Source organism: Octodon degus, unplaced genomic scaffold (genome assembly GCF_000260255.1).
Source record: "Octodon degus isolate 3935 unplaced genomic scaffold, OctDeg1.0 scaffold00169, whole genome shotgun sequence".
Classification (NCBI taxonomy): Eukaryota; Metazoa; Chordata; class Mammalia; order Rodentia; family Octodontidae; genus Octodon; species Octodon degus.
In genome coordinates this window covers 3,787,786-3,814,873 of record NW_004524745.1, presented here as the reverse complement: position 1 = coordinate 3,814,873, position 27,088 = coordinate 3,787,786, and the positions used below count along the sequence as shown (strand labels likewise).

The window sequence follows — 27,088 nt, the reverse complement described above, 5'->3', positions numbered from 1 at the left end:
AATAAATAAATGCTTGCCTGGCGAGCACAAGGTCCTGAGTTCAATCCCCAGAACCAGAAAAAAAGAAAAGGATCACTATTAATCAAAACTTTTTCTCAAGGTAGAAGAGACCTAAAAGAGAAAGGAGATCTTACCTTTTCTTTCTGACTCTAAACAGGTTAAGAAGGGAACATAAGCAGACAAAAATTGTTCTCTCCAGAAAAAGAACTAGGAAATGATTGATTCTCTGTGTAAAGTAACAGATGTGGGTTTCTCTCCCATAAATGTTTGGTAAGGAAGATGGGATGTTTTTCAAAAAATTTTTCTACTATACTCCCCCATTCACCTACATACTGTGGACACTACTTGCTTCCCAGAAGTTTTCCACCCAGAGCTTACCCTTCTTTTGTAACAAGCTTGATAGAAAGATCCATTTCTTTCCCTTGCTTTCCTCTGAACTACCTACTTGCCTCAACTTCTGCACTGTCACTATTTTAAACCAAATAAATTTTATTGGTGGAGGGAGTAAGGTAGGTGGATGCTGCCCAGAACGTTATGGCTATCCAGTGACATCCCTACTCTCTTCTCACTAGACATTAAGAGCATGCTCTCCTAAAGTCCTAAAAGCCTAAAATGTAGACAGTGCCAAATGTTACTCTCAGTTACTCTGCTCTCACTTCTGGGACAAATACCTGACACTCAAAGTGAAGGAAGGAAAGGTTTATTTAGCTCACAGTTACTGGAGGCTTCAGTCCACACTCAGCTGGCACCTGGCAGAAGGTAGCAGCTCATGGAGGCAGAAGACAGCAAAACAGCAGGAACAAAAAGGAGGAACAGCAGCAGTGGAGGCAGAGAGCAAGTCTGGCTCCTTCATGCTGCATTCAGGCTGCCCACCCCAGGCTGAGCGCAGTACTCACACCCATAATCCCAGAAGCACTTACACCCATAAACTAGAAGATCGCCCCGTGACTACATGAGGCTCTGGGGGAACTAGACGCAAATCGTAACAGTTGATTTGAGGGCAAAATACCCCAACCCTGAAGTGAGAATCACTGCTAACGTTACTTCTAGAAATACCCTCCCCTACCTCCACCTCCTCCACACTGCCCATCTCTGTAAAAATCCAATGAATTTTCTTTTTCTTTCCAATAGTTTTAGGGCTAGGGAGATGGCTCAGTAGAATAAATGCTTGTCTGGCAAGCGCAATGGCCTGAGTTCAATCCCCAGTTCCACCAAAATAAATAAATAAATAAATAAATAAATAAATAAATAAATATGTATCCAACAGTTTTTCACTACAGGTAACTGATGAGGCCTAGCAAATGGAATCCTGGCAGTCTCAGTGCTAACAATATCGCTGTGCTCCCTGGATGAAGTGGAGAAGGCAGCAGTTCCTGCATCCCCATCCTCCTTAGCTAGAGGGTGGGATAAGATGCCCCATCTATGTCTCAGCTCAGTCCCTCTGGACATGAGTATAGATTCACGTGGCCATTATATCCTGCTGGTGCTGCAGAACTGTGGACAGAGCCAAATCCTCCCCATGTTTTCCTACTTGTGGTTCTCAAGTCATTTTATACACATACTAATACACTCATCACTATTCTTGACTTAGGGGTACCTTTTTGATCCGACCGCCAAGAACAGTAAAAGTTGTTGCTTCTAAACTGATTGTCCCTTTCTTTTTGGAGATATACAAATGTATCTCTTTGTAATCCTCTCTTTGTTTTTCTTAAGTAATTTTGTTTTACACATAACATTTGTACATATTTATGAGATGTTGCTTTGCCTCATAAATATACATTGGGTGATGATCAAATCAGAGTAATTAGCATACCATCATTTTAAATTTTTATCATTTCTTCACAGGAAATACCTTAATAGCTTAATTAGTTAAAATATAAAATGGTATTGATAAGCTCTTACAGTGGAAAGAAGGGTCTGTTTTCCTCATCTTTTTATCACCTTGAGGATTGTTATCATTTTCACAACAGTCTATCCTTAGGGAGCTCTCCAAATTGGCTCCTGGGTCAACAAGCTGCAAATAACTGGCGTCAGCTCTCTGCACTCAAACCATGAGCGAAACAAATGACTCTTTCTGGCCTCTTTCTAGCCAATCCATTTACTCCTTGTTCCAAAAAGCAAGTAGCTATTTTTCCTATGATTACATTTTAAAATACTTTCCCAATTTACCAATTTTTCTGTCAAACTTCGAATGGCATAGTTTAATATCGCCATTATCTCTAGCCTACCCTTAATTTACTTTAAATAAAAGAAATAGAAAAGCCCAAAAGTATCAGCATATGATCCTAAGATTTCCAGCACTAGCCAAAGGCTGACAGTCCAGACACCCAGGGAGCCCAGCTGCTTCCCTGAGCTGAGACTGTGAGAATTTGAAGCACACATACACTGACTCGCATCACAGATGAGACTGACAGGAGGCCTTCATGCATCCTAAGTGCCCCCCTCAGAATGAGGTATCATTCACCACTGTAATGTTTCCCCATTATTAAAAAGTCCCTTGTAGAAATCTCAATAAATATCAATAAGTATAAATCTTGGGTTATATCCAAATTTTTTACTTAATTGACTCAGACATAATTAAAATTCACTTTGTGCTATAATTTAAAAACAAGAAGACACCTCTAAGAATACATACATGTCTATTTTTTGAGTCATTTGCAAGGACTTGAAATTCACAACACAAAGAGAGGTGAGAATTGGTCTCTACAGGTGTGTTGGAATTGTGTGTGGTACAGGAAATCACAAACTGAGGAAGAGGAATAGGGTGCAACTTTTGTAAGCCACAGAAAATAATACAGGAAACCGAGGAGGAGTGTTGGGAGAGGATTTTTCCCTACTTACTGCCTCCGACAGGAAATTACTAACACTTCCTGAGAAAAAAAGAATAAGCTGTCCAGCTCTTATCCACTAATGAATCACTAATTTGGAGCTTTACCTGCTGTCCTTTATAATAGGTCAAAAATTCTGCTTAGAGAAAAAATTGATAGTAATCTATATTGCTATAAAATAAAATAGCCGTACTTCAAGTGGGATTTGGAAAATATGGCTTCTAAATGTCAGCAAGCAGGTCAACAGAGAAAATCCAGACTGGCCATGATGGCACGCGCCTGTAATCCCAGGGCTTGGGAGGCTGAAAACAGGAGGATCACTATGAGTCTGATCTGTGTAGTGAGGCCCTGTAGACTCTTACTAAATACATTTTAAAAAGTTGTAAGTCATACTGAAAACAGCATTTCAATATAATGCAATCCCTCTAATTCAGAACTAACTGAAGTAAAATGGGCAGCATGCAGAAATAGTTGGCTCTCGAGAACATTTTGTTTGAATGAGTGACATACAAGGTTTTTTGAGACCTTTTTGTAGAGCATTTAGTGCACCTTTTTCCTTTCTTGTATTCCTTTTCAAATGTGACTACTATAGGAGAAGTTATGTCCAGCTCATAACTGATTCTGGTCTGGCATCTTCAACCCAGAGAAGCATTTTATGAATTCAGGTCAGTCTCCATGGAAGAAAAGGCCCTGTTATCTCTCTCCTCCTCATTACTCTTCCTTATACCTAGCTGTCCCCACAGCTAAGCTGTAGGTCGAGTGATTTGAGTAGACTGACAGAGATTAGATTTCGTAAAAATCTTAGACCACCAGACTAAGCATGATCACTAAAATTTCACTTCCCACCAGCCTTCCCCAAAGGCATTTTCACTAAAAGATGAAAAACATTCAGATCTCTAAGTGCCTCTTCTGCTTCACAGGAGGAAACTATGGCACTGAAAGTCAAACGCTATTTACAGAGCCTCTGATCTCATCTGTCATCTAGCAAAACCCGATTTTTCACATAATTCTATTTTTTATATTGACTCCCAAGAAATAGGTTTTGATCCTTTTAGCCATTTCGGAATTGCTATCCAATCTTTTATAATAATTTAAGGATCTCTTATAGTTCAAGACTTTAAAACAATAGGAAGTCATTATTTCTCATGAAACAGCATTTATGCTGAGATTCGCAAATGGATAAGTATCAGTTTACATGTGAATAAAAATACAACTATAAGAATAACTTTCCTTACCATCTAATATGCAAAGCTCTAATGATCTGTTTTCCTATTTCTACTTCAAGCTCCATTCTCCTCATTCTTTTTTTTCCAGTTTTTATTTTTTATTAGTACATGTTTGTAATCTGTGAGAGTACATCCCTTGTGGGGCATTGGTACTTGCACACAACACATCTCATTTCCTTTTTTATCCCCTTTCCTCCTCTTCTTCCAATCCCCTCCCTTTCTCAGTTCCCTCCTCTCTTTGTAAAGTTCTATTTCCTATTTCCTATAGCCTATTTATTTATATGATGGGTTTCCTACATAACAGACATTGTACAAAATTTAAGCTTGCATGTCTGGTCAACCCTTGTTGTTGCATCTTGCCTGAAACTTAGGTTAAAGTTTAAGTCCCACTGTGAAGTATTAAGTTTCTAGAAAATTGATTCAACTATGTACTGTAGAGGTGGAACTTTTCGGATTAGATAAAGTCCTCAGCATAAAGCCCTCATGATTGCATGCTGTGGCTTTATAAAGAAATACCTGGGGACACACACATGCACACACACTCCCCATCTCTTGCCATGAGATGTCCTGAACCACCCCCTCCTCCGCCACACCCAGACTCCCCAAGTAAAGATGCCATTACCAAATGCGGCACTTTCACCTCTAGAACCACAAGCCAAAATAAATCTACTTCCTCAACTTAGGAAGTCTGAGGCATTGTATTATTAGCAACAGAAAATGGACCAATAAACTATCTAACTCGGCTAACTTGCATTGTTTTCCACATGGGAGGCAGAGGGTGAGTCCTCTCAGGTAACATCTCACCGGCTAGAAGACGATTTTCGATCACTACGTAAGTGACTATCTATACGTTTACTGTCAGTAATTAAATCTATCTTATATAGGCTTTCAGAACTCTAAAACTGTCATGTGACATTAGCTACTTCTGTATCATCCTTTCTTACTGCATAGGATTCACTGTGTCCTTAAGCCCTAAACTTTATAACCTGGACTCCTAATGCACAGTCTCTCAGAAAATGATTATTTGGGCATAGTAGGTTCTTCACAGAGGTGACTAGGTTAAAACTTGGTTCTTAGGGTGCACGTTCATCCAGCACGTCCATGACCTTTACGTGAAGAGGAAATGTAGACACTGACTTTTACAGAGGAAAGATGATGTGAAAACACGGAAAGAAGATGTCACCTACAAGCCAGCAAGCGAGCCCTGGAGCAGCCCCTCCCTAGTGGCTCTTCCAGAAAGTACCACCTCGCTGATACCTTGGTCTAATACTTCTGCCCCCACAACTGTGGGAAAAGACATGCTTGCTGCCTAAGCTACTCACTCACTCTGCAGTATGACTGGGGCAGCCCCAGCCAACTAATACGCCCACCAGAAGGAGAAGAGTGCAAAAAGCTTTGAGATGCCAAAAATACAGATTGTAAAACAGTAGGAAGCAGGGAAGTTCATTAAGATGACGTGTGGGAGCCAAAAGGTTACGTAAGAGTACAACTGCTCTGCCTCCCTGTAAAGGAAAGGATTAATTGTAAGTCCTGCTGGACCACACAAAGGTGTAAATTAAAGAAATTATCTCACCAGTCTTAGGTACAGTGAAAAAAAGAAAAAAACCACTAAAAGACATTGAAATATACAAAAACATAAAGTAACAAAAAATCTTCTATAATGAGATTACATTAAAATAAGCAATTCTAACATTTGAATACATATGACATTTAAAAACCTTTGAAGCTGCACAGTGGCAAATTTCAGCATTTTAATGCTGAAAAGCTTTCACTAAGTATCTTACTCTTTGAAAAATTGTAGTAAGAACTGTAGATAATTGTAACACAGAGCGTAGACTGGTAAGAAATCTATTCCAAGTAAACTTAATGAGTCATTGATAATAGATATTTTGCTAATGCAATTGCTAAAAAATAAGATATCTATCAATTTCATTCTAATAAATACTGATACATATATAGCAACCTGGAGCCAGTCAACCTTGATCAATTCTGGTCCTCTGTTTGCTTATTTATGAAGTAGAAAATATAGGGGTTACAGTGACATAAATATCTGTGATACTTAGACTGAACTCTATGCCATCCTGCACAGGAATCACAAGAGGTGGCACAAGTAAAAAGTATAAAATACACAAGTGGTTTTTATTTTTGTTCAGGTCATCCACATTTTATCATCTTTTTCATAAGCACTGAAATATGCCATCAAAGTCTCACAACATAATTTTTTTTAAATGAGCACATGATAGAAAAAGTTCAATTCTCTTAATTTTCCATTACGATTTAGTTGTAAGTATCTACCATCCCCTTGGTTTTCTATTCATAAACCAGAATATTGAGTTAACCATTATCCCCCCAAGTACATTTTTTGCCATGATTTACAATTATTTTTTATTAGTTTAAATTCTAGAGGAGGAGCTGGCAAGATAGCTCAGCAGACTAAAGCGCCTGCTTAGGCAAGCTAAGGCAAGCGCAGGGACCATGGTTCTTTCCCAGCATTACATGCTGTGCCAGCCCCACCTCCAGAGTGGGCTGAGCCTACCAGAGTTAGGGTGTAGTGGTGCATGCCTACAATTCCAGTGCTGGGGAGGCTGAAAGCAGGAGGATCACTGCGAGACAGAGCTGCATAGTGAGACTCTGCAACAACCACATACATTAAATAAATAAATAAACTCTAGAGGAAAGGAGCTAGAGTCTATAGAAGTGATGGATAAGGTTATGGGCCCAAGGACTGGCAGGACTGTATAAGAAGCGACTGCTGGGTGATATATGCACATATTGGAGCAATGCTTGCTAAAAGTGAGGAGACAGCACGGAACAGTTGGCAGGACAACAGGCAGCCTGAGTCACATCACTCGTTTGCTAGGTCTAACATATGGCAGCACTTAGATCTCCAAAACTCATGCAACGCTTACCAGCCCTCTCTTCGAGCACCCATTCTTAATTTTCCTAATAAAATGCTTTAGTTCAAGTCAATGTCAATTACAGCACAACAATAATAACATATATTTCTAAGCACAATGATACAAATTTTACTAAAATAGTTTTTTCTAATAACAGAGTGTGAAATATTATTGTTTCCATATGTTTTACAAAAGAGCTCTATTCTATAGAAACTTGATTAGATCATTTCATGATTTTAGGTAGTACCAGAACTCTGTAGCATATGAATTAGCTCAGAGTTATTTTCAGAATGAAGGCTATAAATGCTCTATATTAAGACCAGCCTTTGCTTAAAGTAAATAAAACATGGCTTCAATTCTATCATTTCCAATCAATCCCATTTTGATGATGCAAAAGACACAGGCAAAAGCTCCAGTGATCATTTGGAGGACCCAATATTGCTCTTGTCCTACGTGGTTTTTTTAACAATTACCCTAAGCAGGAAAAAGAGAAAGTAAAAGAGAACAAATACAACACCTTAACACCAGTAACTACTGGAAATAATCATTGAAAGTGTGTTATCAAATTTTGGTAAAATCCCAAATGTAGGTGCCAGTTCTACTTTTTTTTTTTATTTAGTACAGGGTCTGCAGGTTTTCACTACCCAGATTGAACTCGTAGTGATCCTCCTGCTTTTCATCCTCCCAAGTGCTGGGATTATAGGTGCACACCCCCAAACCCAGTCTCAATAGCCATCTCAGTGCACCCTGGGGGGTGGGGCTGGCACAGCATGCTGGGGACTGAACTTCTGGCTCTTGTGTCTGCCTGCCTAAGCAGGCACTTTAATCTCCTGATCTATCTGGCCGGCCCACCAGTTCTACTTTTAAATTCTCAGGTCCACGCTGAACACTCCAAGAAAGTAAAGTACCCAGGACTAATAGACAAATATGAAAAAACTTTGCAACAAAACAAACAGGGACTATGTTGGCCAGTTTTCCATTACTATAAGAAAAATACCTGAAATAATCAATTTGTAAAAGGAAAGGTTTGTTTTAGCTTATAGTTTGAAAGTTTCAGTCTGTATTTCATGAGCCCATTGTTTTGAAATAGTACACAGTGGCAGGAGCCCATGACAAAGGAATCCGATTTACTTCAAGGCTGGGAACAAAAACAGAGACAAAGAAAAGGTGTTGGGATCCCAACAAGCTCTTAAAAGGCAGGCCCTTAAGGGCCTAACTTCCTTTCACTAGGCCCCACCACCTGGAGGTTCCACCACCTCCTGGTAGCAGTGCAGGCTGAGAAACAAGTCTTGAACACGTGAGCCCTTGGAGTCACACCAGACTCAAACTACTATAGGAACCTTGAAGCTGATAACTTCCTACCTCTGCATTCCAGAACTTATTATTCATATCATTTCAAGCTAGGTCCAAGTACAACGAAATTTTCCTGGGTTAGTCCTGACTTCTCCACCCTGTCTCCATTGTTTCAATTATTAGTGTACCCTACTGAGTATCATTCTTCTACTCCGAAATTTCCAATATTCTTTATGTTTGCAAGAATGTCATTTCTTCAGACAGTATCCACTTGCCTCTTTCAGGATCACATTACCCCGTTTTTCCTCTAGGAAACTAACTTCTTCCTCATTCAATCCAAGTAGTTGTAATGAAGCTAACTGCACCCCTGTGTGCAGGGGTACACAGCGAGTATAAGAGAAAGACTGTTTATCCTTTTATAGCAAGACCATAACCCTCAAGGATGGTTCCAATCCTTGGGTGTTTCTTGATACTTTCAACAGTGCCCAACATAGTTCTATACGTACTCTACCAAAAGACAGAGAACTCTATAACTAATGTGCTCATCTCTTCTCCACATTCTGTTCATATCCCACATCAAGACTACTCTGGGGCCAGGAGATAGCTCAGTGGCACAAGTGCCTGCCTGGCAAGCACAAGGTCCTGAGTTCAATCCCTGGTACCAGGAAAAAAAAGACTACTCTGAGCAAAACAAAGTGCCTTCCCCCCAGCGCACCTCTCCAGAGTTTGGGCTTCTCTCTACTGTGATTCCAGAATTTAGAGAAACTTTGTTTTCTAACATAGCATCAATGCAACTCAAATGAATAGTTAATAAGGTTTGAGAGCAATTTTCACTGAGAACTTTTGTCTTAAGTGTCGATGTCATGACCTAACACCTAAATGATATATGGCTGTCCTTGTGTGAGGGGCCAGTATAACCCACAGCCATACTAAGATCAGAAGAAGAAAAGGATGACATGATTTGAAGGTCTTTTGCAGGAGCTTTGATATTCATTTCTTGAAAAAAAAAATGCTGTAGGAGAAACTACTTCTCAGCGCTTAAATTCTGTGCCTCTAGAAATTTACTTGGAATGCTGAAAGTGCTATTAGGATAAAAATGATTCCAATTTATCCCCAAGAAGAGTGAGTGCTGACCATCATTGTCATAGAGTCCCAGAGTGAAGATTGTGGAACCCAAAATTCTCAATACAAATATGAGAATGCATAAACCTTTGTGTGCTTACAAAATTTATGTTTTTTCTTTCAAGCAGGTGTTCATGCTTCTCCAGCCTCATGGTTTCTGTTGAGGAGGTTTGATGAGTGAGAAGCCAAGAACAGGAAGGTTCTGTTCCTGACATCAAGGCCTCAGAGAGACTGACCCAGAGATACACAGGGGCACACGGCCAATAGCCAGCCTCACACAGATGTCTGTGTCCTGGCGTGATACAGGAGGAGGAAAAGGCTCTTCCTTCCTCCAACTTAGAATTCAAGCAGCAATAGAAAGCACCTCTGACCTGAAGGAGCTACACAGACCCTCTCACTATAGAGAATGTGTTGACGGAGACATAGACCAGAGGAAACAAGATAGGGGCCTAGACTGGCAAGATAGCTAAGTGGACTAAGCGCCTGCTTAGGCAAGTGCAGGGACTGGGTTTCAATCCAGGGTACCGCATGCCATGCTGGCCTCTGGGTGTAAGGAACCAGTGACCAAGTATCAGTGTGGTGGCACAGGCCTGTAACCCCAGCACCGAGGAGGCTGAAAACAGGAGAATCACTATGAGTTCAAGCTGCATAGTGAGACCCTGCACCAAATCCATTTTTTAAAAAAGAAAGATATGGGCCTAGAGATCTCACAAGAGAAAACTACCCATGGCTTCAGGAACCCTGGTGTCTGAGAGGTCATCTGTGGCCTCACTCGGGAGGCACCCTATGAAGCCACTCCTACACGACCGCACTCAGGCAGCAAGACATGGAGCCCTTGTTTTAGCCCTACCTGTGGCTCAACCGGTTTATATATGCATATTATAGCCAACCATGGTGCTTTTGATGGCACGTGTGTGATAGGTGTGCCACCACTGGCCTAGGGAATTTTTCTGTAAACCTTAGGGGAAGTCATCTTCTCTTCCTCCTGCTTCTTCTACCTATTTTGTCCATTCCCAAAATACTCTTAGTCCTCCTAGGAGTTTTGATTTTGGGACCCATTACTGGAGAGACTCTTTCTACACTGTTACTTCACTTCCCTGAGGTGGTGAGCTCAGCACTGCCCATCTGCTCCAACAGGGAAGGGAAAGCCGTGCCAAAGAAACAAAAATAAATAAATCTCACATACATTTCCCATGATATCCTCCTGCCAGATTCAATATTTACATCCCTGCATAGAAAATTGACTTCACAACCAGGTGTCACATCTCACTCTTACCAACTCCTGCCCCAAACAGATGCACCTCAGGCTTGTAGCAGCAGATGACAGTGAGCACAGATAAACCCTCACAGAAAAGACCAAGTGCATAGCAACAAGGAAGCTCAAATTGTGAGCTCAGACCGACTGCTGCCCTGACTTTGGGTCAGGACTCCCAAAGTTGTTCGTACCTGAACTCTGCTTTCAGGTTATATACTTTTCAGGTTTCTATAGTAACCACATTATCTCATTTTCAAGAATTTTACAAGAGTGTCACACAAGTGCCACAAAGTTTACATTTCCCAGACATTGTTGACCATCTCTCTGTCCTGGGGCATTTTAGTTTAATGTTTACCCTATTCCCCAAGTTCTTCCATCTGCTTGTTCCTATTTTATGACTCCAGTTTTTTCTAAGTGGGTTTATGGTTAGCTCCATAGGAGGGGGTGAGGCAGTGAATTTATCTATAGTTTAAATGAACTTAAGTGACTATCCTTTAAAATGGAGTCTCTTTTGCCCCAGCAGGCTGATAACCTGGAAGCACGAGCAGCGCTTTACAGTGAGCCATCCCTGATCACAGAGGTGATCCTCTGGGTTCTGTAAAGATGAAGTAGAGAAAAACAGCTCCTGCTGAGTTCTCCCTCATAGAGGGGACGCTCCTGTGTCAGGCTGCCCTTGAAATGTCCCACCACCCGTGGAATCCCATTACCACTCACCCCACAGACTCACTGCCTCTTTCACTGAACTGCCAGAAGGCCTCAGGACTCACTTCCTCCCAGGTGAAATGCTGTTGCAGACTCCAATAAGGCAGCTTAAATAAGACTTCAATAAGTGCTGTGAGCCAGCCCTTGGTCTGCATTGGTACCACAGTTTCTTCATCCCCAAAAGTTGGTTATGTGGTATCCAAGTTTTAGAGATATGGAGAAAGAGGAGAAATGGGGATTTACTGGGTTTCCAGATTCTTAAAACTGCTGTCTGTCTGCCTGTTTGTTTGCTTGCTTATGCTGGTGCTGGAGATGGACTCCAGGGCTGAGGGGCTGTGCACTATACTGCCATGGAACCACACCCAGACCACAGCCCAGACTCTCAGAGGTGAACATGACCACATCTCTGGTCCTCCATCATCTCAGATGCTTTTCTCCCACCCTGACCAGACAGGCTTTTCTCCAATGCTCATGGCTAAAGGCTTCTTTTAGGGCCAAGTTACTATTCAAATGTTCATTTTCCTACAAGAAAAATAACTAGGATGTGTATGTGTTTCTTTAGGGTTTGAGACCTATCACCTTCTGATGCAGAGTGGTACTTTCTTGAGACTGGTGAGGAATCTCATCTCTTTCCCTGAAAGAGTGTCTGAGTATGGCCCAGGCCACACAGTGACCAGGACACAGGAAGGAACACCCACTTGGCAGCTCTCCAGCTCCCTTCTGCCCCTTGAGAAGCCTGAGCCAGGGCATCTGAACAGAACTGCAGAGGTCAGGGTCCAGCTGTGCTTCCCCTTCTGTGGATGAAAGTCCACTCCATATTCCAAGTATGAAAAAGCTGCTCGAAAAGCATATCATAGGTGCCTGTCTCCTTTTTAAACTGCTTTTCTGGTATGCACAGAACTGAAATATATGATTAGACCCTATTAATATTACATTTACCCTCTCTTCCTTCCACCCACCCCTTGGGCTGCCCAGAAATGTTAAAGGTTTTTCTAGTCTGGTCTGGTCTGGTTTGGATTGGTCTGGTTTGGTCAGTATGTGTTTATGTTGCTGAGGATTGACCTAATGGTTTGTACGTGCCAGGCAAATGGTCTACCACTGAGCTACATCCCTAACCCTTAGTGCATTTTTGTAGAATGCTTTCCAGTCTGGTGTCTCTGGAGTCAGGTTTTTACTCGTGGATGCCTTTGGGACACTTACCTTGTCTCTGCACACAGCCATGAACACTGACCCAGCGGTGAGCCGCAGTCCTTGAGCACCGGCGATCCACAGTTCGCCCCCATGCTGCGTGAGGAAGCTGCCCTGTTACAGCTTAGCAGAAGTGTTGCTCCATTGGCATGGGCCAGAGGGGAGCGCAGGAGCTACCTAATTAAGAAAAAGTGGTTTCCAGAGAAATGTGGAGGTTGCATCCTGGGTCTGAGGAGCCACATTTGGCTTCGAAGCTACATGTCATGTACTCCTAAATGAATAAATAAACATGTAAATGACCAATAAGAAGAACAAGAGGCAGACACTGTAAGGGTGACAACTCATCAAAATTACTGCAAACAAAACATTTAGTCCACCGAAGGTTGTGTTTCAAAGCTTCCTCCTTCTCTTCTCCCTCTGCCTGTTCTAATTAACTGATGTGATCAAATCTGACTAGGGAATCCTGCAGGTGGTGAGCAGCCGCTCAGAGGGCCCTTGGTGCTTCCTGCCTCCTCATTCTCATGCCTTTTTATAGTCCCCTTTCCTAACTGTGCCCCGGAATAGTGACTCATTCGTAACAAATACAATGTGGTAAAAGTGGAAAGATGTCACTTCCGAGATTAGGTAACAAACACCTGCGATTTCAATTTGGGGCTCTCCCTATTCACACTCAGCCTGAGAGAAGCTAGTTGCCAGCCCAGAGCTGTCCTGGGGAAGAGGGCTCCATGCCCAGGAACTGAGGCACCAGTGAGGACCCAGGACTAGCACTAACCACACGGGGGAGCAGGTTCTCCTCAGCAGGGGCCTGAGGTAAGCGACAATTCCTGCTGGCCCCTTGATTGCAGCCTTAGAGGTATCCGGGGGAGCCACATCCAGATTTGAGACCTGCAGAAACCAGGAGATTGCTTTTGTTGTGATGAGCCGCTAAATTCGCGGGTGACTTGTTGTACGGCAATAGCTCTCTAATAGACTAAGGGAGAGGAAGACAGCTTAAGTCACTACAATGAAATTTAAAGTGGCTTACAAAGTTGGTGCGAGGGAGCTGCACTGGTCCTCACCTGTAATCCCAGCTCCTGGGAAGACTGATGAAAGAGGATCACAAGTTTGGCCTCAGCATGGAGACTTAGTGACTTAGGAAGTCTCATCTCAAAACTCAGAACAAACAAACAACAAAAAATTAAAAATAAAAACAAGAGGGTGGGGCTGGTGTTGCAGCACAAAGGAAGCCAAATTACTCCAATTTAGATTGAATACTCAGTAACACACACTCACACACACACACACACACAAACACAGAAATTGGATCAATTTAAGGGCAACAAATAATGCAGTTAGGTTGTAATGTTGAATTGGATTAAGAAGGAAGTAAAGAAGGGAGGCAAAGAAAGAGGAAAAAGACAGGGAGAGAGAGGACAGAGGGAAGAATTTCCAGATTATATATGAGAATATTCTATAGGCACACACATAGTTTACGCTTACATCCTCTTGAATATGTGCTGGATTTAAAACTTGCTTCCAAAGAGTAAAGGATGTGAAACTAGTAACTCCAGTGGAGAGACTTGGAAATCTCTACCCAATTGAGGGACCAAGATTAGAATCAATATGATCAGTCATGGGCATCTAGACCCTTCAGTGTATGAGTCCAAACTTCTGGCTCCCCTAGGTACCCTAGTGAAGAGGAATGGTCTTCGGCCACATATAAAATGTACAATATACTTAATGGGTGGAAGCATTAAAACTTCCTTTTCAATTCTTTGCTCTGATTTTGTTAAAGGGTGAGCAGCCTACGGGCTGCAGCTTGGGCCTGCTTGCTTTCATCTGAGGTGGCGTGGTGAGGACCCTCGTCTCTGTGCTAGTCCTCCTCTCAGATCCAGGCTAACTGTGCACAAAGCAGAAAACGAGCCCATAGGAGAGATAATTGGAAAACCACCTGTCTGTACTGCTTAAGACCATCAGTGTCATAAAAACAAGAGACATAAAGATATGTCAAGGAGATGCAGACTGCATCATGAGTTGGGCCCTAGAGCAGATGAAGAACATCAGTAGGAAACCAGCCTTTGCCTCTTCTTCCGATGGCTCTCTCTCTGAATTTCTTGAGCACCATGGTGGTAGGCCACAACAAGCACCTTATGAAAGGCGGTAAAAAAGGAGCCAAGAAGAAAGTGGTTGATCCATTTTCTAAAAAAGACTGGTATGATATGAAGGTGCTGGATATGATCAACATAAGAAATATTGGAAAAACACTCGTCACCAGAACCCAAGGAACCAAAATCGCATCTGATGGGCTCAAAGGTCATGTGTTTGAAGTGAGCCTTGCTGACCTGCAGAATGATGAAGTTGCCTTTAGAAAATTCAAGCTAATTAGTGATGATGTTCAGGGCAAAAACTACCTGACTAACTTCCATGGCATGGACCTTCCCCCTGACAAAATGTGTTCCATGGTCAAAAAATGGCAGGCCATGAACAAAGCTCATGTTGATGTCAAGACTACCGATGGTTATTTGCTTCGACTGTTCTGTGCTGGATGTACTAAAAAACACAACAGTCAGATATGGAAGACCTCTTATGCTTAACACCAACAGGTCCACCAGATCCAGAAGATGATGGAAATCATGACCCGGGAGGTACAGACAAATAACTTGAAGGAAGTGGTCAATAAACTGATTCCAGAGAGCATTGGGAAAGACATAGAAAAGGTTTGCCAATCTATCTACCCTCTTCACAATGTCTTTGTCAGAAAAGTAAAACTGATGAAGAAGCCCAAGTTTGAATTGGGAAAACTCATGGAGCTTCATGGTGAATGTAGTAGCTCGGGAAATACTACTAGAAATGAGACTGGAGCTAAAGGTGAATGACCTGATGGATATGAACCACCAGTCCAAGAGTCTGTTTAAGATCCAGATTTTTAATAGTGATAAATAAAGTCCTATTTGTGGTTGAAAAAAAAATGAATTTCTCTTATATGGATACCCACTGGTTCTAACAACCTGTTGGAATCTATTCCAAATTTCATTCCAAGTTTCTTCACTTATTCATATCTACTAAAATTGTTTTTTCTAAACAAGGTTATATTTATAGAACATAGGAATTAAGATGTAAACATATCTGTTTCAGACATTTCTAATCCCCTTCCAGATGCTCATATGAGGGGGGAATAAGTGAAGCATATGTGGAAATTTGCTACATTGTCTTTGAAACCTTTCTGTCCATCTAAAATTCTTTTAAAAAGTATATTTGTTGGGGCTGGTGAGATAGCTCAGCAGTCTAAAGCGCCTGCTTAGGCAAGCTTAAGCAAATGTAGACACCACAGTCCAATCTCCAGCATCACATGCTGCACTACCCCACCCTCAGGGTAGGCTGAACTGCCCACACACACACACACACACACACACACACACACACACACAGTGTATTTTTCAAAGTGGATAACATATTAAAGCAAAGTTGGACTTTGACACAGAAATTTAGACTTTATGAAAAAAGCAGCCACAGCCAGATATTCCTTTGTAAACAGTAGAATTGATGCAGCTATTATTTGTAAACTTGTAAATAATAATGTTTGCATTAATAATATCACTGTAGAAAAGATTAAGATAATTTTTTTTGTACACATGTCTAAGCCACTACTACGGTTTGAATAGGTATCTCCCAAAGCCCATGTGCCATTGTAATGTGCTGCTTCAACAAGCTCAAGAGCCAAAGGCCAAACTGGTCATGGATTCACACATTCAAAACTTTAAGTCAAAATAAACCTTTACTCTGTATGAACTGATTATTGAATGTATTTTCTACAGTAATGGAAAGCTGACAAACACAGTCACCAAAGACAGAAACCATTCTGGCCTTTCAAAAATATGCAGCCAGAGCTGGCCAAATAGCTCAGCAGGTTAAAGCGCCTGCAAGCAGGGACAGGGACCGGGGTTCAATCCCCAGGTCTGCCATGCCAGCCCCACCCCTGGGGCATGCTGAGACAGCAATTGACACTGGGCGTGGTGGCGTGTGCCTGTAATCCCAGCTCTTGGGAGGCTATAAACAGGCAGATTATTATGAGTCTGATCTAGTAGTGAGACCCTGAACACCCTATAGATCCTTCCCTAAAATATAAAATAAAATAAAATATATGCAGCCAGAACTCAAAGACAAAATATGTGAAACTGCTGTAATGTTTGGCTATTTTTCTCCCCCCTTTTTAATTTCAAGTTTACAAGGAGGCTAGTTGATGATTATAAAATAAAATTATTTGCAGATCCAGCAACTTGGTTTTTCTTTGAATATTTGTCACATCATAGTTAAATTCCAAACATAGCACAGTTTTCTGTAATATTTAGTAAGTCAAATGATTGCAGTAGCTGAAAGGCATTATCAACAAAGGCATTCCTACAGCTCAAATCTATGATTTATAAGCTTAATATGTTTAAGTGGAGCTGCCCTATCTGAACTTGTTTTGTCTTTCTGTCACTTTCAAGATACAAATTTCTATGTAATGGGTATTTATCAAGTTTGTTTTAATTTCCTTGAATTGTTTTCCTTAGTATTATAAAATAGGGACTCAAGTGGTCTGTGTGATTTTACAGTTTTACTGTTGTAGTTGGAATTTTGTGCCATTTGCTATAAGGAAAAGGGTATGTAATTAGACAACAACCAGATACAGAAAAATATCAGACATAGAGTCTAGGAACGCCAGGAAGCACAGCTCTGGGATCCAGGCTCAGCAGAAGCATGAGTTCTCTGACCGAGACTACAAAGCCGCCCCCTTTCCAGAGTCACCCAGTGCCAGGATTGGGTGGAGAGCAACAGAAAAGTGGAGGAGATGAATTTCCAAATCCAGGGCTCTTCACACTTCTGAAGAGAGAATGCACAGCACTTCATAAATGAAGTCACTTCAGAAGCTCTTCCAGGACAGTGCAAACTCAGTCAGGTCCCAACTGGTGAGGACCCACACCACCAGGGAATGACCTCTAGATTCCAATCTCAAGAACATTTCTGATGTTGAACAAGCCATATTCATTGCATTATGAATAATGTAGTACACTAAGATGTCTAAAAATTATATAAAGCTTGGGGGACTAGCTCAGTGATAGACCATATATTTAGCAGGAGCAAAGCCTTGAGTTCAGTCTCTAACACCAAAAACCAAACCAAACCAAACAATATTCACTTCATCCCTTCTCACTGGTAGGAAACTTAAAGCTTATACAAACATCCTCTTTCCTCACTGACCCCGAGATGTGCTCCTACTTGATCTCCATCTTCCTGCCTCACCTGAACCACCTCAACGCCCTCTTTCTCAAGTCTACATCCAAAGCTGAGTTTCGAGTCTGCTCGCTTCAACAGAGGATCTTTGAGATGTTCCCAGGTGTTCAGTCCTACTTGTCCAGTGCTTCCTTTGGAGAGTTAAAGACCCTACTGCATCTGCAGGAAGAAAGTTCCTAGAGGCTGATTCTATCTGCACCTTAGTGTTCTTTTCTGTACCCCTCTTATCTTCCTTTCTTCCCAGTAAGCTGCACTATTTTGGGTTATTAAATTTCCCAGGATGGAGCTGTCTGTATTACCACCACCCACAAAGGCCCTGGGGGCTGTCCTAGGAGAACAAGCATAACACTTAGAGTCTTAAGCAAGGGGGGGAGAGGAGGGGCTGAGTTAAATTATTTTTGACAGAGGTGCAGTATGGGACCCTTGAGCCCTGCAAAGCAAAATGGGCTGTGTGTGCCTTGTCTCTGTTTCCCTTCCTTTTATGACGTGGCCTGGAGAAGGCTAGCTTCAAGAAACTCATGGGCCTTGCGCACAAAAGCTGTGAGACTCTGTGGCTCACCACACCTCTCTCTTTAGACTTCCACAGGATTGGGGGCTGCTGTCCCAGCCCTCTCCTGTTTGTTAGTAGCTTTCTTTCTACTCAACAGATTCTTTTGTTCATCATCCTTCACCTTCCTGCTTGCCTGGTTTCTCCCTTCCTATAAGTACTATCACTTGTAAGTAGGATACGGAAGCTACTTGCAGAGCTTCCTAGGCATCACAAGCTCCGTCAGCTAGTCTCCTAAAGTCACACCCAGTATTTAAATCATAGCTGTGATGCAAGATGAAAATATGAGCCTCATTTTGTGGCAGATGTGAATACAAGTAAAATGCTCATAAGTACAGGTCAAGAATAACCTAGTCATGGAAAGTGAATGTCTGTATTACAGTAAAGAACTCTTCGTAGTAATTCAGAAGTCACTCAAAAGCGACCTAAAAATAGTGCTTTAGAAAGTAATTACATTGTGACATCTGGACTGCACAGATCAATCAACACGACTGGAAAGAAATGTTGAAAAAGATTTTCAGCCAGATTAGGGCTCAAATCTTGTCTCTACTGCTTTTAACTTAACTTTATGACCTTAAATAAATTTTTTTAACTTTTGAAGTGTGTGCGCATAACACCTTTTACAAAACATTAGCTCTGTTGCCATTTTCCCCACACCTCTCTATATCTGTTCCATTGACTTTCTGCTCCTCCTGTGAAGAACAGATTACTAGCAGACATGGTGCTATAATCCTGTAATCTCAGCACTAGGGAGGCTAAAGCAGGATTACTAGTTCAAGGGCAGGCTGAACCACAGAGAGAACCTCTCTTGAAATAAAGAAGGAAGAGGGGCTGGGGAGATGGCTCAGGAGAATAAGCGCTTCCCTGTCAAGCACAAGGGCTTGAGTTCAATCCCTGGTTCTGCCAAAATAAATAAATAAATAAATAATAAAATCTTGGGGGGACTGGCCTTAGCTCAGTTGTTTAAGTGGCAGCTTCCACAATGCTGTCAGCCTCAGGTTGCTGTAGTTCAATCCCCACAACACTCCAGCCAGCCAAACCACCCCTTAGGGCATTTAGAGTAAAAAAAAAAAAAAAAAAAACTTAGGGGGCCTGGCCCTAGCTCAGGCCTTTAAGTGGCTGCTTCCACAAAGCTGTCAGCCTCAGGTTGCTGGAGTTCGAACCTCACACCTCTCCGGCTGGCCAAAAGTGCCCTGAGGGCATTCGAGGAACCAAAAAAAAAAAAAAAAAAAAAGGAAGAAAGAAAAAGAGACAAAGGAGAAGAAGGAGAGAAAGAAGAAAGGGAGAGAGAAAAAAAGAAAAGAAATTACTTCATTATTACTTAAATTTGAACCAAGAGAATGTGGTATCCAGGCCAAGCTCGAGTCTTAGAGAGCTCAAACATCTGTGCCAGGCATTCTCACGGAACTCCGCAATGTCTGTGTGGAAAACCCGGGCCAGCCTGATGGAGACACAGTGTCCAGTCACTCTGTAGGCACCCCTGAGACCAGGGAGCCCCAGATCTATGAGTGAGCCTGCTGCTGTCATCTGCCAGGAATCTGCCCACACGCTGCAGACTCATGAGCAAGCCCACTGAAGATCAGCCCATCTCGCTGCAGACCGAAAGAATCACCCAACCAAGACAGAGACTTTCAAATCCACAAGTACTGGGCTCAAACACTAAGCTTTGGGGTGGAGAGCTATCAGGCCATGCTGACTGACACGAGTACCACGTAGACAGTCGTGAGATGCCGAAGTACACAGCACCCTACTGCAGCACCTAGGAAACGATGCTTCATAGGCTGCATTTATTTAATTATAATCAAACCAAAATAATCTGCATTTTTATGTTGTATAAAATAAAATTTTATAATACAGCTTTTTCTAATATTTCTGTTTGAAGGCTGTCTTAGTTGAGAGATGAGTGACAGAAAAACAAATTGAATAAACAAAAAAAGGAATGGCTCCTCAGAGCAGGCTTCATACAGAACAAGATTCAGACCTCAAGCAATATCACGGTTCTTACTCTCCTCTCTGCGGGCAGGCCTTGCTCTGACTGCTGCAGACAGGTTTTCTCCACTGAATGACAAAGTCAACCATCCTCAGTTATCCTTCTAGTCCCAGAAACTCAAAAGCATCATCTGTTTTCCCTACTGAGGGAAACGTAGAAAAGTCCCAGACAAGAGAGCCGTGGTCAGCCCAGCATGAGTCATGGGTCACCCCTGAAGCACCCACAGCAGCCAGCTACATGGGTCTCTCGGGCTGCATTCAGTCATGTGCTGAACCCTCTGTGAGGGGGAAAAGAAAAAATCAAAGTCTGCATTAAAGGATGGGAAAATATGGAAAATGTGTTGGACTGCCAAACATGCTGCTGCCAGAATTTTCTGATTTATTGTGCATACAATTGTCCGCCTCCATCGCTGGGCTGGACACTTAGACTTGGAGTCAAACAAAATATGGAGTTCAGGGCTTTCGAACAGAATTCTGGGCTCTGTTCTTACCTTTCTCTCTGTGAACACACCTCATAATTGTCTCTTACCCACCATACTATGAAGTAGCCCTGGGACCACGGAGACTTCAAACTAATAAACACTTTTAAGGAAAGGCATTTTGTTATACTTAAATTCTTGTTCTCTTAACATCGTATAAATATTCTCATTGCATTCTAACAGGGTTATGACTGTTCTGGATACTGGAACTTTAGAGGCTTTCTTTGCCAGGGCTGAATTTATACCTAAGCTCTGAAGATGATCTTTTTTGTCAGCTAAGTCACAGGAATGTAGAGACAGAAAAGTCAGAGATGACTTAAAGCTCAACTGAGTGAAAATAACAAAGGCGCCTTAGGTCGTAGGCATCAGGGCCACGGGTGCTGTGCTTGTTGCTTCAGTCCTAGCTCCTGTGCACTGTGTGTATAAACACGTGACCCTCACAGCGTGCTAAAGGGAAGATACCTCATGCAAGGTCGTTACAGTGACTACCTGTCTTTTCAGTCCTTAAATTGAAATACATTCAGTTGAGTGAGATCCATAACAGACTACTGCAGCAGACCAGAAGTCGGGAATTCTGGCAAAGAACTGAGTAAATGAAGATGGACGTTGCACACTCCTCCGACTATGCTCCGATGTTCTAACCAGCATCTCATTTGCCTTTGAACTAAAACGTGAGCCTTACTGTGTCATTTCAAATCGCTGAACTAGTTAAAGAAATGATGTAGCCATGCCAGCCCTTTCAGGGACACGTCAGAGAGTGACAGGGATTGACAGAGAATTATGTTAACTTGGACAGCAGTTGTATGAGGGAGAGACTTAAAATTCAAAAGCAAACTCTTATTTCTTATCATCAATTGGAAAAGAATGCAGAAGCACCTCGTGAACTCTTGAAGATTCAGTTGCATCTAATTGGTCAACCCTTTTACCTTCTTGAATTTAGTCTGTGATTTTTTTATTAGAAAATGTAAGCAGGGGGCTGGCGAGATGGCTCAGTGGTCTAAAGCACCTACTTGGAACAAGCTTGGCAAAGCACATGGACCACGGTTCGATCCCCCAGCACCACATGCCAGCCAGCCCCGCCCCCTGGTGAGCTGAGCTGGCCACACACACACACACACACACACACACAATAAATAAATAAATAAATAAATAAATGTTAAAAAATATAATTAAAAAAAAAGAATATTTAAAAAAAAAGAAAAAAGAAAAAAAAGAAAATGTAAGCACCACATGTAGACTGAATCAGCAAATTCGCATAAGGAGGAGTCCTAAGATAGAAGCGCTGGAAGGGCTGCATCTCACGAAGCTCATCTGTGCAACGCAGAAAGGAAAGCTGCTGGAGATGACAGGAGAAAATCTTAATGCTATAGTTAGGCCCAAAGCACAACGCACACACCAACAGAAAGCAAGCGTGGGAGTCTGGTCCACTTGATCTATTCTGCAAAAAGTCTAGTTCTAAATAAATATTTGTAAATATGAAATTATGCACACGCACCGATTCCCGTTGTGGAGAGAAACGGAAACACGAAACTACACAGCTGGAAGGAACCAGGAAGTTTTCTATAGGCCAAGAAATTTAAGTCCGTAACAGGAAGGAGGACAGCCACCGTGACTGCGCAGACCCTCCACAGCTCCTGCACCCCGCTCGGGCCGTGGGCAGCTTGCTTGTACGCTGAGCTGCGTTACACAGCATGCGAAGAGGAGGCACCTTCGCTCCTACTTCCCTGGTCCCTTCAAACTTGGTTCCTTGGCTCCTTTCTCACCTTTGGGTGAAAACTTAAGACAATGCCATAGTTCTCTCTGCCCCTTTAAATTGCAAGTATTTTAAGTATCTTTGTCCATTTTAATCAGGCTCCTGAGAAATCTAAGATTCAGGAAGACTATGTGGTTAGTTTCTTCTACCATCTTGGCTCCACCTCTGCCCATGATGGCAAAGTGAACAAGCACCAGAGCCCGGATGGGAACCCAGGTAAGCCACAGTCAGGCCTCTGCGTCTCTGCCTATTGGCCTGCTGCCGGTGGTCGGTTTCCAGCCTCCCTCATCAGCCCGCCTGCTGAGAGTCCAGCTGCAGAGCGAGGTCCCTTTTAACATCGCCCCCTTCTGACCTAGGAGAAATGCGTGTCTTTTCCCTCGGAATTTGGGGAATGATGGAGAAGGTTCCCACCACTGCCAGGTCTCTAACCCGGGGTGTCGCTGTCCTTGAGTCTTCCAAACTCCAGGAGTATGTGTGGAGTTGTCCCAGCAGTTCCTTGGGGACACAAATAACTGACTTCCCCTCCCTTAGTCTCATCACGGACCCTCCCACCTCAACACTGGTGGGGAGTGAGGAGCCAACAGAGCAAAAGCTCGCTCAACACAACCTACTTAGAAACCCTTCCACCACTTGGCACCTATGTGTTTATCTCGACGTGTGAACCCTTGACCATCTCTGAGCTAACAGGAATCTTCCCAGAGCTGCAGGAAAGGGTGGCTGAAAAAAAGAGGATGTGTTATGGAAACACACCAGCTCCCCTAAGAAAGCATGGTCGTCAGGTACAGCAAACATGTACTAATGAAAATTAAAATTTTAAATATTCTAGTATAGCCTTTGTTGACTAAAGAAATTAGAATGAAAAAAATTAACACATATTAGGGTTATGGAAAAAAATGTATATTGAGACGCTTTCTACCACACCTTCTCCTAAAGATTCATGTTATCTTTAAAATGGCTTATAAAAATAATCATAAATTCACACCGATGAAAAGGAATTTCAGTTCTTTCAATTATTTATCAGTTGCTAAGGTATTTCCAAGTTCCGGGCTGGGAAGATAGCTGAGTGGTCTAAGCTCCTGCCTGGCAAGCACGAGGATCCAAGTTTAATCCCCTGTGCTGTGGAAATGCCAGTGGTGGTGCACACCTGTAATCCCAGCGCTGGGGAGGCTGAGACAGGAAGATCACTACAAATCTGAGCTGTGTAGCAAGACCCATAAAAACAAATTTTAAGGTTGCTACCAGTCTATGATTTTTTTTTTAAGAGTACAGATTAAAATTAAGACAGAAAAACTTACAAGTGATACATAATTTCCCTTAACAAAATAATATGAATTTCACAGTATTTGTTTTAATACATAGTGTTGTCTTCCAGCTAGTTATCATATTACCAGATATATACATGTAAAATTGGAAAAAGAAAGACATGTATAAGAAATTTACAAGAGAAAAAGTACAAACAATTGAAAAAATGAGATGAAACAAATTAAAGTATTAACGGCTTCTTTCCACAGACCAGCAGAAATGCACAGTACAACTGTCCAAGTCATCTTGCTTACATACATAGATAAATCTCTTTCCCTCACTCCTCCTCCTGTCCTCCTCCACTCAGTAACTCTTTCCTTTTGAATAAGTTCATTCTCTTTTCCCAATATCTATTGTACCCTGCAGATTTTTCTCTTTCAGATTCTCACACTAAGGAGACTTATGTTCTCTAGTTCCATCCATTTACCAACAAAAGAAATTCATCTTGTTTTATAGCTGAATAACACTCGATTGTGTAAAAATATCATGTCTTCGTTATCCATTCTTCAGTTGTTGGGATTCTGGGTTGTTTCCAGGACTTAGCTACGACAAATCGTGCTGCTATAAACATGGGTGCACATATATCGCTGTGGCATGAGGTTTTCAGTTCTTCTGGAAAAATACCCAGGAGGGAAATCGCTGGCTTAAGTGGGATCTCCAATCCTAGCTTTTTAAGGAATCTCCACACTGATTTCCACAGTGGTTGCACCAGTCTGCACTTCCAGCAACAGTGGAGAAGGGTTCCTTTTTCCTCACAGCCCCTCCAGTATTTGTTATTGGTTGACTTCTTAAGGACAGCCATTCTTTCTGGAGTGAGATGGAATCTCAGTGTTGTTTTAATTTACATTCCTCAAAGAATCAATGATGTTGAATAATTATTTAAAACTATACTTGCCATTTGTATTTCTTCCTCTGAGAAGTACATATTCTTCTTTCATTACCAGTCTATGCTTGAACACACCAGTAGTGGAGAAATCAATATCTTATGAAATAGTCTGTTCTTGTTCAAAGGAAGATGTAAACCTTTGCTTACATAACAGATTTATAAATATGTGAAACTAATGTCATCCCATCTTCTTTTCAGTACTAGGGATGGAATTTAGGGCCTTTTCACTGGCCCACATTCCCCACCCTTTTTATTTTTTATTTTCACCCAGATCTCCCTCAGTTGCTAACTGCTCTGGCTCAGCTTGAATTTGCCATTCTCCTGCCTCAGCCTCCCAGACTGCTGGGATTACAGACCTGCACTACCACTTCTAGGTAGCCCATCTTTTGATAGTGAGTTTTCTAACACACAATTAGTTCCTTCAGCCACCCCCTTTACAACACAGCTTCTCACTTGGCTCTTTTTAGAATTGTTTGCAGCCCACCAATGCCCCCCTCAAAGTAGAGCACTAGAACTAAGGAGCTGGCCAGTAGGAGAAGAGGAGACAGCTCCTTCCCCCTTTACCACACTACACTTCATCAGTGAAACCAAAGTGAACTTTTACTCCACTGACAGCCATGGTCCATGCTTGATTCATAATTCAACAACATTTACTAACTGCCAGATTGCTATAGCCGAGAATGACTTATCTTGTACATACTGGATGTGGCTGATTTTAGAACACAAGTAGTGACCTTTAAATGTAATCTTTTAAAATCACTTTTGTGATATTTACCTACTTCAACCAACCGAAGACATTAGAATCTTGATTTGACCATATAATTTATGCTCTTTGATTTCATATTATCCCAAATTTTCGAGTGTTTATGGTATCAATAACTACAACAAAATGTGGGGCTAATGGTACCTCTAACAACACCTCTCCATTTCATATCACTCTGCTAAATAGTTGCTCAATCAATTATCAACAGACATATTTACACTTAAATTAAGGCCCCTACATCACCTCCAGCAGAAGGACGTCATGAGAGAACTGGCAAAGTGCTTTGCTCAAATGCAGGACTCTAAGTCTGTCCCTTCTTCCCAGGTCTGGAGTGGACACAATGCTAATGCAGAACGTTGGCTGCAGAGGCCGTCGAATCCATTCTGGCTTCTCACAAGCAATCCTGCCCTCAAGGAATCGCCAGCCAGTTGCTTGATAGTCTGCTACATACTTGGGATCACATTCATTACTATATCCCAGAGTTTACCGAAATTGCTACTTTCTCCTTTTAGAAATTGGAAGAATCAGAATCCCTGAACCTTTTGAGGTCCTTCTTGTTCTCTCTGTGATTTCTAGAAACATTTATGTCCTCAATTTCAAGTTGCCTTTGTCCTCCGGGAAATAATGTACCCATTGGAGAGACATCAAATATAATGAGGAAGCTGGGAATGCTCTTTCACTGACTGAAAACAAATGTTAACATTAATACAACTAAAGTCACTCATTAAAGTCCCATGTTTGAGTTTTTTTAAGCTATTCTGTTCACCACAGGAGGCAGAGCCTCCTCCAAACTATCTTTTTCACCAAGAAAGACTCTTCTTGGTGAAAAAAAAGTGAAGTTACTCACATGAAAACAAATTTTCCCAAAAATATCCTCACAACATGTGAATGTGTAACACATGCCATGTATACTTAGTCATAAAAAATAAAAATATGTATCTTTATCTAGCAACTATGTCTTTCCAGATGTGTGACTAAGTGTGGCAATCAAGTCATTCTTCATTAAAACCAAAAAAAGTAAGGCAGGCTGAGCTACCCGGCCCACAAAAAAAGTTCACTGATAACTCAGCCCCCTTGCTATGCACATTCCTGGCAAGCTGGCTCCGGACAAAAGCACCAGCTTGATTTGCCTGCTTGGCTTAGTACACACATTTCCATAAGTACACAGAATGCTGCCACGTAAAGACACTTCATTCTTGTCTGGACTGGAATGCACAAGACATCCTTGGATAACTGAAAGTGACATTAAAATGAGACTTTTCTATGTAAATAGACCAGATTCTAAGATAGAAAATCTATCCCTTACCTCTGTTAAAACCAGTACTCAAGTCATTAGCAAGAGAAATACAGCAAGAAAATGAAACAAAATGGATATGTATAGGAAAGGAAGAAATCAAATTATCATTATTTCCAGATGACATGATCATCTATGTAGAAGACCTGAATACCCACCAGAATGCTTTTAAAATTATTAACCAAAGTCAGCAATGTAGCAGGATAAAAAATCAACACACAAAAATCAATAGTGTTCCTGTACATTAATACTGAACCCACTGGGAAAGAAATTAGAAAGAAAAATACCATTCACAATAGCACCAAGAAGAA

General features: G+C 41.8%; 1 pseudogene; it reads left to right on the top strand.

Annotated features, from left to right (window-relative positions):
- The first annotated feature begins 14,613 nt into the window (after window positions 1–14,613).
- LOC105743811 lies at window positions 14,614–15,405 on the top strand (annotated as a pseudogene).
- Window positions 15,406–27,088: the final 11,683 nt, after the last annotated feature.